Here is a 13,860-nt window from a genome sequence, read left to right on the forward strand (position 1 = left end):
ATCTATGCACCCAACATTCTTTGGTATTGCCTTTCTTTGGGATTGGAATGCAAACTGACCTTTTCTAGTCCTGTGGCCACTGCTCAGTTTTCCAAATTTGCTGGCATATTGAGTGTAGCACTTTCACAGCATCATCTTTCAGGATTTTAAATAGCTCAACTGGAATTCCATCACCTCCACTAGCTTTGTTCGTAGTGGTGCTTTCTAAGGCCCATTTGATAAGATGCTTACTCCTTAGAAGGAAAGTTATGACCAACCTAGATAGCGTATTCAAAAGCAGAGATGTTACTTTGCCAACAAAGGTCTGTCTAGTCAAGGCTATGGTTTTTCCAGCAGTCATTTATGGATGTGAGAGTTGGACTGCGAAGAAAGTTGAGTAGCAAAGAATTGATGCTTTTGAACTTTGGTGTTAGAGAAGACTGTTGAGAGTCCTTTGGACTGCAAGGATATCCAACCAGTCCATCCCAAAGGAGATCAGTCCTGTGTGTTCATTAGAAGGACTGATGCTAAAGCTGAAACTCCAATACTTTGGCCACCTGATGCAAAGAGTTGACTCACTGGAAAAGACCCTGATGCTGGGAAGGATTGGGGGTGGAAGGAGAAGGGCATGACAGAGGATGAGATGGCTGGATGGCATCACTGACTCGATGGACATGAGTCTGAGTGAACTCCAGGAGTTGGTGATGGACAGGAAGGCCTGATGTGCTGCAATTCATGGGGTCACAAAGAGTCGGACATGACTGAGTGACTGAACTGAACTGAACTGAACTGATGCATCCAACATAGGAACACCTCAATACATAAGACAAACATTAACAGAGAGAAAAAGAGAAACTGACAGTAATACAGTAATAGTAGAAGACTTTAACACCCCACTCCCACCAATGAACAGATCATCAAAACAGAAAATTAATAAGGAAACACAAGTCTTAAGTGATATGTTAGAGGAGATGGATCTCACTGACATCTTTAGGATATTCCATCGAAATGCAAAAGAATACATCTTCTTCTCAAGTGCACATGGAACATTTCCAGGATAGGCCACATCTTGGGTCACAAATTAAACATCAGTAAATTCAAGAAAATTTAAATTATATCAAGCATCTTTTCTGACCACAATGCCATGTGATTTGATATCAATTACAAGAAAAAAAAAACACTAAAAAACACAAACAGATGGAGATTAAACAATACGCTACTGATAACAAACAGGTTACTAAAGAAATAAAAAAGGAAATAAAAAAATTCCTAGAAACAAATGACAATGAAAACACGACAACTCAGAACTAATGGGATGCAACAAAAGCTGTTCTAAGAGGGAAGTTTATAGTAATAAAATTGTACCTCAAGAAACAAGAAAAACATTGAATAGACAACCTAACTTTATACCTAAAGCAACTGGAAAAAAATGAAGAAGAAGAACAGCAACAACAACAAGAAATTATCAAAAGGAAAGAAACCATAAATTTTCTTCAATATATGTAATATTGCATTTGGCAGTATATTCTTCAATATATACAAATCAATCAATTCTTCAATATACGCAAATCAATCTACGTGAAACACTATATTAACATATTGAAAGATAAAAGGCATATGATAATCTCAATAGATGCAAAAAAAGCCCTGGACAAAATTCAGCATCTATTTATGACTAAAACACTTCAAAAAACGGGCATAGAAGGAACCTACCTCAACATAGTAAAGGCTAACATTACAGCAAACATTATTCTTAATGGTGAAATTCTCAATGATTGCTACAGCAATCAGAGAAGGAAAGAAATAAAAGTAATCCAGGTCAAAAAAGAAGTAAAGCTCTCACTGTTTGCAGATGACATGATATTGCACACAGAAAACCCTAAAGATAGTATCAGAAAATTACTAGAGCTAATCAGTGAGCAAAGTCACAGGATATAAAATCAATACACAGAAGTCACTTGCATTTCTATATGCTAACAATGAAAAATCAGAAAGAGAAATTAAGGAATCAATCCCATTAACCACTGCAACAAAAATAATTAAATATCTAGGAATAAACTTACCTAAGAAGACAAAAGAAATATACACAGAAAAGTATAAGAGACTGATGAAAGAAATCAAAGCTGATATTAACAGATGGAGAGATATTCCATGTTCCTGGGTAGGAAGAATCAATATTGTGAAAATATTATACTGCCAAATGCAGTCTACAGATTCAGTGCAATCCCTACCAAATGACCAATGGCATTTTTCACAAAACTAAAACAAAATATTTCAGAATTCGTATGGAAAGCAAATGACCCCAAATGGCCCAAGCAATCTTGAGAAGAAGAATGGAGCTGGAGGAATCAACCTTCCTGACTTCAGATTATACTACAAAGCTATGGTCATCAAGACAGTATGGTGCTGGCACAAAAACAGAACTATAGACCAATAGAACAAGACAGAAACCCAGAAATAAACTCATGCAATTATGGGTACCATATTTTTGAAAAAGGAGGCATGAATATACAATGGGACAAAGATAGCCTCTTCAATAAGTGGTGCTGGGAAAACTGGACAGCTACATGTAAAAGAATGAAATTAGAACACTTTCTAATGCCATACACAAAGATAAGTTCAAAATGGATTAAAAACCTCAATGTAAGACCAGAAACTATAAAAGTCTTCGAAGAAAACATAGGCAGAACACTTGATGACATAAATCAAAGCAAGAACCTCTATTACTCACCTTCTAGAATAATGGAACAGAGAAGGCAACAGCAACCCACTCCAGTACTCTTGCCTGGAAAATCCCATGGATGGAGGAGGCTGGTAGGCTGCAGTCCACGGGGTCGCGAAGTCAGACATGACTGAGTGACTTCACTTTCACTTTTCACTTTCATGCATTGGAGAAGGAAATGTCAACCCACTCCAGTGTTCTTGCCTGGAGAATCCCAGGAACGGGGGACCCTGGTGGGCTGTCATCTATGGGGTCGCACGGAGTCGGACACGACTGAAGTGACTTAGCAGCAGCAGCAGAATAACGGAAATAAAAAGAAAAGTAAAAAGTGTGACCTGATAAAACTTAAAAGCTTTTGTGCAGCAAAGGAAACTATAAGCAAGATGAAAAGACAATCCTCACAACCAGAGAAAATAATAGCAAATGAAACAACTGACAAAGGATTAAGTTCCAAAATGAACAATACAACCAGCTCATACAACTCAGTAACAGAAAAAGAAACAACCAAATTAATGAGTGGGAAAAAGACTTAAAGAGACATTTCTCCAGAGAAGACATACAGAAGGCTAACAAACACATGAAAAGATGCTCAAGGTTGTTGATTATTAGAGAAATGCAATTCAAAACTACAATGAGGTATTACCTCACACCAGTCAGAATGGCCATCAAATGCTGGAGAGGGTGTGGAGAAAAGGGAAACATCTTACACTGTTGGTGAGAATGTAAATTGATACTGCCACTATGGAAGATGGTATGGACATTCCTTTAAAAACTAGGAATAAAAGTGCTATATGATCCAGCAATCCCACTCCTATGCATAAACCCTGAGAAAACCAAAATTGAAAAAGACACATGTATCCCATTGTTCACTGTAGCACTATTTACATTTACTATAATATGGAAGTCACCTAGATGTCCATGGACAGATGAATGGATAAAGCAGTTGTTGTACATATACACTATGGAATATCACTGAGCCATAAAATGGAACACATTTGAGACAGTTATAATGAGGTGGATGAAACTGGAGCCTATTATACAGAGTGAAGTAAGTCAGAAAGAAAAGGATAAATATTGTATACTAGCACATATATGCAGAATCTAGAAACATGGTACTGAAGAATTTATTTACAGGGAAGCAATGGAGAAACAGACATAGAGAATAGACTTATGGACATGGGGAGAGGGGAGGAGAGGGTGAGATGTATGGAGCGAGTAACATGGAAATTTATATTATCATATGTAAAATAGATAGCCAATGTGAATTTGCTGTATGTCACAGGAAACTCAAACATAGCCTCTGTATCAACCTAGGACAGTGGGATGGGGATGGAGATGGGAGGGAGGTTCAAGAGGGAGAGGATATATGTATATCTATGGCTGATTCATGTTGAGGTTTGACAGAAAACAATAAAATTTGGTAAAGCAATTGTCCTTCAATTAAAAATAAATATTTTTTTAAAAAAGCAAAAAAAGTCCAGTATAGTTTACACAGCTGAGTAACTTCCAGTACTCCCAAACCCTTCCCCTCCAAAAAACATTCTATTATTTTCTTCCATTCAGAAGGCTGTCTTTTCACCTTGCTTATAGTTTCCTTTGTTGTGCAGAAGCTTTTAATTTTAATTAGATCCCATTTATTTATTTTTGCTTTTATTTCCAATAGTCTGGGAGGTGGATCATAGAGGATCCTGCTGTGATTTATGTCGGAGAGTGTTTTGCCTATGTTCTCCTCTAGGAGTTTTACAGTTTCTGGTCTTACGTTTAGATCTTTAATCCATTTTGAGTTTATTTTTGTGAGTGGTGTTAGAAAGTGATCTAGTTTCATTCTTTTACAAATAAGCAAGGTGAAAAGACATGGGAGAAAATAATAGCAAATGAAGCAACTGACAAACAACTAACCTCAAAAATATACAAGCAACTCCTGAAGCTCAATTCCAGAAAAATAAATGACCCAATCAAAAAGTGGGCCAAAGAACTAAATAGACATTTCTCCAAATAAGACATACAGATGGCTAACAAACACATAAAAAGATGCTCAACATCACTCATTATCAGAGAAATGCAAATCAAAATCACAATGAGGTACCATTTCATGCCAGTCAGAATGGCTGCGATCCAAAAGTCTGCAAGCAATAAATGCTGGAGAGGGTGTGGAGAAAAGGGAACCCTCCTACACTGTTGGTGGGAATGCAAACTAGTTCAGCCACTATAGAGAACAGTATGGAGATTCCTTAAAAAATTGCAAATAGAACTGCCATATGACCCAGCAATCCCACTGCTGGGCATACACACCGAGGAAACCAGAATTGAAAGAGACACATGTACCCCAATGTTCATCGGAGCACTGTTTATAATAGCCAGGACATGGAAACAACCTAGATGTCCATCAGCAGATGAATGGATAAGAAAGCTGTGGTACATATACACAATGGAGTATTACTCAGCCATTAAAAAGAATACATTTGAATCAGTTCTAATGAGATGGATGAAACTGGAGTGAGTAAGCCAGAAAGAAAAACACCAATACAGTATACTAACACATATATATGGAATTTAGAAAGATGGTAATGATAACCCTGTATGTGAGACAGCAAAAGAGACATAGATGCAAAGAACAGACTTTTGGACTCAGAGGGAGAGGGAGAGGGTGGGATGATTTGGGAGAATGGCACTGAAACCTGTATACTATCATGTAAGAAATGAATCACCAGTCTATGTTCGATGCAGGATACAGGATGCTTGGGGCTGGTGTACGGGGATGATCCAGAGAGATGATATGGGGTGGCAGGGGGGTTCAGGATTGGGAACTCATGTACACCCGTGGTGGATTCATGTCAATGTATGGCAAAACCAATACAGTATCACAAAGTAAAATACAGTAAAAATTAAAAAAAACAAAACAAAACATTCTACTTGCTGTGCCTTTCCAATGCTACAAATGAGGTTTTTCACTTTTCTCCCTGGTACTGACTACCCTGGCATCTTTAATTTGAGGAGCAATAGGAACAGCATAAATGAGGAACACCACACAATAGTTAAATGAATCACAAATAGCTGTTTCTCCGAAATTATTCACATGAATTTAACAAATGGAACAAAGTACAGGGATTCCTGTTTGAATCTTCTGTGGCCACAGTGACAGATAACTGCATAATCTTCCATTGTTTATTACCTGCCTATAGTAAGGGTTTGAAACATGTTGTATATATGGTCTTCCCTTGGGGCTCAGCTGGTAAAGAATCTGCCTGCAATGTGGGAGACCTGGGTTTGATCCCTGGGTTGGGAAGAAACCCTGGAGCAAGGGAAAGGCTACCCACTCCAGTATTCTGGCCTGGAAAATTCCATGGACTGTATAGTCTATGGGGTTGTGAAGAGTTGGACACAACTGAGCAACTTTCACTTCACTTCGCATCTAATATATTTTAATGCATGCACGTAGACAAAACTTACCATGTTTTATAGATAGCAAGGGACATCCACAAAAGGAGCCATAATATCACTATATTAACTAAATTTATTGAATGAATGAAATATTCCTTTTCTGATATATTTTTCTTGTTTTCCCCCAATTAATGGGCAAATTGGCTGTGAATGTACTTTGAAATTTTAGTTTGTTCCCTTAAAGGATTCTGGGCCTTTAAGATTCTTTTTTCTTGACCCTAAATTTAGGCATTATGAAATCACATACAACTTAAAATTGTAAAACCTTATAAAGCCAATGTTCAGTAATGGTTGGAATAATAAGAATTTCACTAAGGAAATAGAGAACCTGAACAACTCTATAAGCCACTTAGACCTAATAGACATTTATAGATAATTACATGACAAAGAACAGAATATACATTTTTCTCAACACACAGGGGCCATTCTCCAGTCTTAACAAACAAACAAAAGATTAAAGTAATACAAATTATATTTTTTGATGACAGTGAGATGAAACTAGAAATAAAGTTAGAAATGAAAAATGGGAAATTAACAAATATGTGAAAATTAAACAGCTGACATGTCGAAGAAAAAAAAACACACAGATGAAATTAGAAAACACCTTGAGATAAATAAAACAAAAATACAACATACCAAACATTAGGGATGCTTCAAAAGCAGTACTAAGAAAGAAATTTAGAGCTATAAATACATACTTTAAAAAAATGAATATCTCAAATTAAGAACATAATTTTTTACCTGAAGATGTAGAAAAATAATAACAAACTAAACTCAAAGCTAGCAGAAGTATTAGTTCGGTGGAAAAGTAATTGCAGTTTTTAACTGTGAATTTTAAATTGTTAAAACTAGGCTTAAATAGATCTTAATTAATCAAAATAGGAACCATTACAATTGACAGATTTTTGCCAATAAGAAATAAATTCACTTATTCCTGTATCCTAATAAACTGTGCTTTGGAATTTGACAAACTCTCAGAAAGAGTTCTACATCTTGCTGGTTGTGGAAGCATTTTCCCTGCAAAAAGTTGTCGAGATGCTTGAAAAATTGGTAGTCTGTTGATGAGAAGTCAGATGAATATGGTGGATGAATACAATTTCATAGCTCAATTTGTTCAACTTTTGAATCATTGGTTGTGGGAATCATTGGTTGGGTGTTGTCATGCAGAATAACTGGGCCCTTTCTGTTGACCAATGCTGGCTGCAAGTGTTGCAACTTTCAGTGCATCTCATCTATTTGCTGAGCATACTACTCAAATGCAATGGTTTCACTGGGATTCAGAAAGCTGTAGTGGATCAGATCACCAACAGACCACCAAACAATGACCATGACATTTTTTTAATGTAAGTTTGGCTTTGGGAAGTGTTTTGGAGCTTCTTCTTGGTCCAACTACTGAAGCTAGTCATTACTGAAGCTAGTCATCACTAGTCATCACTTTTCGTCACACATCACAATTTGATCAAGAAATGGTCCATTGTTGCATAGAATAAGAGAACATGACACTTCATAATGACGAGTTTTTTTACTTGTGGTGCTCATAAGCTACCTACTTATCGAGTTTTTTCATCTTTCCAATTTGCTTCAAATGCCGATCAAATGTAGAATGGTAGATGTTGAGTTCTTTGGCAACTTCTCATGTCATTGTAAGAGCATCAGCTTTGATGACTGCTCTCAGTTACTCACTGTGAACTTCCAATGGCCAGCCACTACACTCCTCATCTTCAAGGCTCTCGTCTCCTTTGCAAAACTTCTTGAACAACCACTGCACTGTATATTCATTAGCAGTTGCAGGCCAAACACGTTTTTGATGTTGCGAGCTGTCTCTGTTGCTTTAAAACCCATTTCGAGCTCAAATAAGAAAATCACTTGAATTTTTGTTTTTGTCTAACATCATTTACATAGTCTAAAATAAATTTAAAATAAACAGCAAGTAGTAAGCCATTAGCCAAAAACATAAATTGAGAAATGTGCATTAAAATGATGTATAACATAACATTTATTAAGAATGTATTCCACTATCGAATGGCAAATTTCAATAATGAAAAAAACACAATTACATTTGCACCAACATAATAATATAAAGAAAACTAAAGATAAGTGAAATAAAGAACAGAAAAAAAAATAGAGAACATCAATAAAACCGAAAGTTGATTCTTTGAGATTAACAAAATTGACAAACTTAGCTAGACTGACATCTAAGACAAAAGACTTGAACTATTAACATAAGAAAGTAAATTGAGGACAGAAGCACTGATTTTACAGAAATAAAAACAATTCTAAGTGATTACTATGAACAAATGTATACCAATGAATTCAATCACCTATAAAAAATGGCAGATTCCTAGAAACACAATCTACCAAAACTGACCTATGAAGCAACAGAAAACCTGTATAAACCTATAACTACTAGGAAGATGGAATCAGTAATCAAAACCCTCATAGCAAAATCAGGCAATGATTATAATATTAAACATTTAAAGGGAATTAAAAGCACTCCTTTTCAAACTCTTCCAAATGATTTAAGAGGAGAAAATACTTCTTAACTCATTCAACAAGGCCAGCAACACTCTGATAACAAAGTTAGAAAAATACTCTGTAAGAGAAAAACAAAACAAAACAATAAACAACTACAAACCATTATCTCTTATGAACATTGATGCAATGATCCTCTCAGTAAAATATAAGCAAATCAATTTATTCAGCCTACATGATTAAATAATCAAAGTACGATATATTCCAAGAATGAAAGGATGATCCAACATACAACAATCAATCAGCATAATATATCACACTAATAGAACTAAGTAAAAAAAAAAAACCCTTATGATCATCTCAACTGATGTATAAGAAAGGACTTAATGAAATTCAAGACACTTTAAAGGAAAAAAGAAAAAATACAATAGAGAAAAAATTTTCTCAACATGACAAAGCCCACATATGAAAAACCTACAGCTACCAATGTACTCAATGGCAAAAAAAAAAACCCTAAAATCTTTTCTCTAAGATTGGGAACAAGACAAGTATGCCCCTCTACTCAACACAGTAGTCCAAGTCCTAGCCAGAACAATTAAAGGCAAGTAAAAGAAATAAGAGGCACCTAACTTGGAAAGGAAGGGGTAAAATCACCTGTTTTTAGAGATAATACAATCTTACATGCAGAAAATGCTGAAGATTACACATGCATGTACATACAAACAACACACAGTTAAACCTCATAAACAAACTGAGCAAAGTTGCATGAAAAAAATCAGCTGCATTTGTATTTCTATAGAAGAGCAAGGAAAAATCTTAACAGGATAATTAAAAAAACAACTCCATCTACAATAGCATCAAACAAATTGAGCAAAGCAGCATGCAAAAAATCAGCTGCATTTGTATTTCTATATAATGGCACGGAAAAATCTTAACAGGATAATTTAAAAAAAATTCCATCTACAATAGCATCAAAAAGAATAAAATACTTATGAATGAATTTAACCACACAAGTCAGAGACTTGTATACTGAAAGCTAAAAATCATTGTCTAAAGAAATTAAATACAAATGGGATGACATTTGGATTAGAAGACTCAACACTGTTAAGATGTCAATACTACCCAAAGTGACCTACAGATTCAAAGCAATCCCTATCAAAATTCTGATGACAATATTTTGCAGAAGCAGAAAAGTCAATCATCTAATTCATATGAAAGCTGAAGGAACCCCAAATAGCTAAGACAATTTTGAAATATAAGCACAAAGTTAGATGACTCACACCTGATTTCAAAAGTTTGTAGAAATCTACAAGAATCAAAACAGAGTTGTATTGTCACAAGGACTCACAGATAGACCAATGGAACAGGAAAGAGTCCAGAAATACACTGTTGCATATATGTGCAATAGATTTTTATGTAAGTATAGTTGATGTACAGTATTATTTGCTACAGATGTACAATGTAGTGATTCACAATTTTTAAAGGTTATGCCCCGTTTATAGTGTTTATAAAACACTGGCTACATTCCCTGTGTTGGATAATGGTCAACAGATTTTTGACAAGGGTTCTAAGAGTATTCAATGGACGAAATAACAGTTTTTTCAACAAATAATGCTGGGAAACAGGATATCCATATGCAAAAGAATGAAGTTGGCTTCTTACATCATACACAAAAATTAACTTAAAATGTATTAAAAACCTAAATATAAGAATTGGACCATAAAATTCTTAGGGGAGAAATAGAGAAAATCTTCACAACATTGGATTTGACAATGATTTCTTAGATATGAGACCAAAAGCACAGACAACAAAAGAAACAAATAGATAAAATTGACTTGATCACAATTAAAAACTTTTTTAAAAAACATAACATGGTAAAGCAATGTTCTTCCAACTAAAAATAAATTAATAAAAATTTAAAAGCTTTTATGCATGAAAGGGCACTATCAAGAGAGAGAAAAGACAAACTAGAGAAAGGGAGAAAATATTCCCAAATCATATATATGATAAGGGATTAATATCCAGAATATATAAGGAACTGCTAAAGCTCAACAACAAGAAAAACAAACAGGCTTATTAAATAATGGTCAAAAGAAGATATACAGACAGCCAATGAGAAGAATTAAATATGCTCACTATCACTGGCTGTGAGGGAAATGCAAATCAAAACCATAATGAGATACTTACTTCACACCAGTTAGGATCACTGCTATCAAAAAACTGGAACAAAGAACAGTCAACAAAGATATGGAGAAATTGGAATACTTGTGCATTGCCAGTGGATATATAAAATGGCAGTCATGGTTGAAGACAATTTAGCAACCCCTCCAAAAGTTAACCATAGAATTACCTTGTAATCCAGCAATTCCACATCTAGGTATTTGCTCAAAATAACTGAAAGCAAGAACTCAATAGGATATTTTTACACCAATGTTAACAGGAGCATTATTTACAAGAGCCACATATGGAAACAACCATATGGCTATCAGTAGATGAATGATTAAACAAATTGTTATACAGATATACAATGGTATACTTTTCACTCTTAAAAAGTGATGACATTCTGGGAGAGTGGACAGGATGCAGGAGCAGGAAGACCATGAGCTCACTTCCTCCCAAGGGCACAATAGTACAATTATTTACAGCGTAACTATCAATGAGAATGACCTGAAGACTAGCAGAAAAGATCTTTCACAAATAAAGGTATAAAGAAGGAACCACAATGACACAGGCAGGAGGAGTAGAGACACAGTATAGTCAAATGGCATACACCATACACCCAGGTGGACAACATACAAATGAGAGGATAATCACAGCTACAGAGGTTCTTCCAAATGAGGAAGGAAGGGGTCAAAGCCCTACACTGGGTTCCACAGCCTAGGGGTTCTGCATTGGAAGATTAACTCTAGAACATCTGGCTTTGAAGGCCACTTGGGCTTACTTTCAGGAAAGACAGAGAACTGTGAAAAAAGACTTCACACATAAAGGGTATGCACAAAATGTCACACATTCCAAAACCCAGGCAAGGCAGAAGCAGTAATTTGAAAGGAGCCTGGATTAGACCTACTTGCTGATATTGTAGAGTTTTCTGGAGAGGCAGGAGGTAACTGGGACTCAGCCTGGAGAGAAAGATGTTGGTGGCAGCCCTTTGGGGTGCTCCTTCTACCACAAGGACACTGATACAGACAAGCACTACTTAGAAATCCTCCCTCTATCTTATTAGAGATGGGACTTGGCCACACCAACTAGCTGATTATCATCAGTCCTGGGACAACCCAGATAAAGCAGTTGCTGTAGGATTCCCTGAGCACCAAGTCACCCCTGGACTTTGTCCCACCCACCAGGAGGCCCGAGACCCAGCCTCACTTACTAGTGAGCTGGTACTAGCCTCAGGATCCCTGAGGCATGCAGCCAGAAAGACTCAGCCCCTCCCTTAAACAGGCAGACACCAGTTCTCAAACCCCTGGGTCCTGAAGTCAGAGACACTAGGACAAGGCTCTGATCAAAAGTGTGCTGGCACTAGCTTCAGGATCCTCTGGGCTCCATCCCTACCCACCAATGGCCAAAAACCAGCTAAGGGAAACCTGGGTCCTGAAGGCAGGACTCTAGCACATGGCAAGACCCACCAGTAGCAAAATACCAGCCCCAGGACCACCCGGGACCTTACCTGGTCTACCAGTGAGCTGACACCAGCTCTGGAAGCCCTCAGCCCCGCAGCTAGAGACCTCCAGGAACTGGTTCTGCATACCAGTGGGCTGTATTAGTCCCAGGATATGGCCTAATCCACTAGAGGGACAACACCAGCTCTGGGACATCTTAGAACCCATAACCAGCCAAGTCAGAGAATAGCCCTACCCATCAGCACGCCAGCACTAGTTTTGGGACCCACAACATCACAGGCAGCCATCAAGGGACCCATTCCACCCACCAACAGGCCAGCAGTAGCACTGGGATCCTCCAGGACATTATTGCACACAACTGCCTCATGATGTGGCCTCGCTCACCAGCATACTGGCAACAGAATGGTATTCCCCAGAACATACAATCAGCCATGCCAGGACCTGCTCACACCCACTAGTAGGCTTTGCACCAGGCAGGCCCCTGGCAACCAACTGTACTGAAAGCCAGCCAGGCCTACAAACACATCCATGGTAGTAAACCTGCTACAACAGAAGGACCAATGCAAGCCACATAGGAGGTAAGGCTAGGACACATAGCACTGGTGACCAGAGGAGGGTGTGCTGATGGAACTCACACCTTGTCACATCTCCAAGATTGGGAAATGTAACGAACCTGTCAAATATATAGAAACAAAAACAGCAAATTATTCAAAATGAGGCATCAGATGCCTATGTTCCAAACAAAAGAACAAGATAAAATCCCAGAAGAACTAAGTGAAGTGCAGATAAGCAATCTTCCCAATAAAGAATTCAAGGTAATGATAATAAAGATGTTTAAAGAACTGGGGAGAAGAATAGATAAAAAGAGTGAGAAGTCATAAGTTTTTAATAGAAAATATTTTTTTAAAAGACCTGAAAAATGCAATAACTGAAAAAAAAAACAGACTGAGAGGAACCAACAATAGATTCAATAATATAAAGGAAAGGATCAGTGAATTAAAAGAAAGAGTAATATACCACTCAAGTAAAAGAAACAAACAAAAAAAGGAATTTAAAAAAATGAGGACAGGACTTCCCTTGTTGTTCACTGATTAAGACTATGTTTCCACTGCAGGGGGCAAGGGTTTGATTCCTGGTTGGAGAAATTCTACATGCTGTGTAGTGCAGCCAAAAAAACACCCAGAACAGTTTAAGAGACCTCCGGGATAACCTCAAGCACACAAGCATCCTCATTATAGGGGTCCCAAAACGAGAAGAAAGTTGCAGAGAATATGCTTGAAGAAATAACATCTAAAAACTTCCCTAACATGGGAAAGGAAACAGACATTCAGGTCCAGAAATTACAGAGAGTCTAAAACAATACCACACCAAAGAGGACCACACAAGGACACACTGTAATTAAAAAGGAAAAAATTAAAGAGAAAGAGAACGTTAAAAGCAGCAAAGAAAAATCAACTAGGTACATACAGGAGAATTCCCATAAGTCTATCAGTTGAGTTTTCAGCAGAATGCTTGCAGGTGAGAAGGCAGCGGCATAATATATTTAAAGGAAATATAGGTTAAAAAAAATGGTAAGCAAGAATACTCTGGCTATCATACAGATTTGGAGGAGAGGTTAAGAATTGT

At 37.0% G+C, this 13,860-nt stretch overlaps 1 protein-coding gene across 6 annotated transcripts in view; it reads right to left on the reverse strand.

The window, feature by feature from the left end:
* Positions 1-13,860, reverse strand: part of MTMR8 (myotubularin related protein 8) — a 242,315-nt gene that overhangs the window by 113,565 nt on the left and 114,890 nt on the right. The gene's annotated exons all lie outside the window — the stretch shown is intronic.

Source organism: Ovis aries, chromosome X (genome assembly GCF_016772045.2).
Source record: "Ovis aries strain OAR_USU_Benz2616 breed Rambouillet chromosome X, ARS-UI_Ramb_v3.0, whole genome shotgun sequence".
NCBI classification, from domain to species: Eukaryota; Metazoa; Chordata; class Mammalia; order Artiodactyla; family Bovidae; genus Ovis; species Ovis aries.